The 2600-nt window shown below is 34.2% G+C and overlaps 1 long non-coding RNA gene across 1 annotated transcript; it reads left to right on the plus strand.

Annotated features, from left to right (window-relative positions):
- Window positions 1–1602: 1602 nt before the first annotated feature.
- Window positions 1603–2162, plus strand: LOC122032368. Its single transcript, XR_006126052.1, has 3 exons — window positions 1603–1675; window positions 1750–1857; window positions 1954–2162. It is a non-coding gene; the product is annotated as an uncharacterized LOC122032368 (long non-coding RNA).
- Window positions 2163–2600: the final 438 nt, after the last annotated feature.

The following is a 2600-nucleotide window of genomic DNA, read 5'->3' on the forward strand; positions in this document are numbered from 1 at the left end:
AATGCTTTTTTAATGTGCCTGACAGGATGGTTACATTCAACAAAAGAGGGAGGGTAAGTTGATAATTGAAGGAACCAAAGAGGATATACATACCAAAGCACTTGACACTGAAGAATATAATGGCCGTGTGAGGGGTATTGGAGGTCATATCACTCCAACAATATATTTCAATTCTGGTAGAAGATGCAAGCATGCTGAAGTAATCACTGAGCATAAAAGGGAGCTGATGGAGGCGAGGAAGAAAATTTTAGAGCAAGATGCACGTATACAAAACCTTGAAGTAATGGTGTATAAAAAGGGTACTATGTGCGATAGTTCGATTGATGACAAAGGCAGTTGCTCAAAGTTGCAAAGGCGATGTTTTGCAGGTATAACACTAGTTGCATTAATTATGACCTGCTGCTATTTGTGACCTGCTGCTATTTTTGACCTGATGCTTTTACATTTTAGGGAAAACCAGTTGCATTGACATTGGAATCTAGCACAAATATTGTTGCACATGGTACAATTGTTTGTGGCAATGAATCTAATAAAATGCTTCATGGTGTTCCATTTCCAAATAATTGCATGCGAGTCTCCATTGATGAAGCAGTAGAAAAATCAGCACCTTTGCCATATCCAATTCCAAGTGAATTTGAAGTAATTGGTGATGCTGTAGGAACCCATGTGGCTTGGCCAAAACACTTGATAGTGAACCAAGATGAGGTATTTGTTAGATTTTATTTCAAATTAAATTGTCACTTGTTTTATTAATCATCCTATCTAACTGTCATGATTTGAAATTATTAGAAGCCTCGAAGGAAGAAGCTTGAACAACCAAAAAAGAAACATACTTTGTCAACAAGTGCCCCAAGAGCATTACATATGTTATATTGTTATAGTAAGCGTGCTTTAGATGATGGCAGATATATATCAGTGAGTTTTGATTATGACATGTTTGATGATGATTATGAACTTGTTCTACACCTTGAGGACATCATTCCTTTGTATCATTTGGAGCCCCTTTCAGGCAATTGTGTAATTGCCTACATATGGTAAGTGTTTAGATTTTGCAATTGTTTAATCATCCATTTTGTGAATAACTTTCATTTTTCAATCTACCTCTTCCTTTTATTATGTTTGCAATGGCAGGTATCTTTATAAAAAACTGCTGAAAGATAACAAGAAAGAAAAATTCAGATTTGTGAATCCACATAAAATCCCATATATGGCAACCAGTGCACATGACAAAAAAGGTAAGTTTGAAAGGCTAAACCAAAGGGCAAGTCATTTGGCAGGCAGGCTAAGTGGTGCATCTGTAGATCAACTTGTTTTGGTGCCATGTAATATCGGGTAAGTAAGAATTAAAACATCACTTTCAATTGTTGTCTTTTGATAATTTATTGAATTATATGCACTAATTATGTGTTTGTTGCATAGTTTCCATTGGATTCTCACTGTTATTGACCATTACAATGAAATTATTTATTTGTTGGATTCTCTAAGGCACCGCATTCATGATGAGAATTGGAAATATATAGTGGAAATGTGAGTTCATATTTCTTTTTTATTAAGCATTTATGTTAATACAAAACTCATATATAAAAAAATCATTAACGCATGAAGGGCCTTAAGATTGTTTAATTCAAACAAGGGAAGGAAAGGTAGAAAAAAGGCTATGTGGGTAATAGTAAAGGTATGTGTAATTACATATAACATATATTTTAATGTGTATGTTTATCATTAATAATATGTCTCTAATTTCCATAGGCTCCTCGACAACAAGATGCCAAACAATGTGGTTATTATGTGATGCGATTTATGAGACAAATTGTTGAAGAAGTTGAAATTATCGAAAGAGATTCACTACCATCTATAGTAATGTTTACTTGCTTATGTCTCAAATTATTTGAAATAAACTATTTAAAATATGCAAAGTCAATGTTGATTTTTTTTCCTCATTAATGTTCACAGTTCACACAAGCAGAGTATTCTCGAGAAGAAATTGATGAGGTGCGATCGGAGTTGGCAGAATGTATACAAGATCATATTTATGAGTAGGTGCGTTCCCTCACCCCTTCATATTTGTTAGATTATGCTGAACTCTTAAAATTTTCATTAAGGGTGATTGTTCTCCATTTGAAAAGCTTAGAATGACTATTTTTTCAATCTTATTTGATTCACAATGTTGGCATTCTCTATAAGAGTTTTGAAAACCTTTCTCAGAAGCATTTCTATTGGAGAATGCTTGGATCTCTATGTTGTTTTTTCAGAGATTAATTCATAGCCAAAGATGACCCTTTAGAGAAGGTGGTCCTTAGGGTAGTTAGAACACTTCAACAATCCGTATTGCATATATAGTAACTCAAGGCCAGACTGCATGGAAAGAAAAGTAAGACATGTACTTTTAAGGATTTTCATTTTAATGGTTGCACTGAATGCCTATTAATGAAGGGGACTAGTCAATAGCAAACACAACCACTACAAATTAGAACAATGGAATTGAATTAGGTCTCCCCTTCCTAGTCTCTCTCTTCTTTTGTTTTCCTCCAATATAGAATTACCAAAGCTGATACATTGTCACTGTCAAGCTAACTGAACTAGTGTATGAGGAGAGGAAA

Source organism: Zingiber officinale, chromosome 11A (assembly GCF_018446385.1).
Source record: "Zingiber officinale cultivar Zhangliang chromosome 11A, Zo_v1.1, whole genome shotgun sequence".
NCBI lineage: Eukaryota > Viridiplantae > Streptophyta > Magnoliopsida > Zingiberales > Zingiberaceae > Zingiber > Zingiber officinale.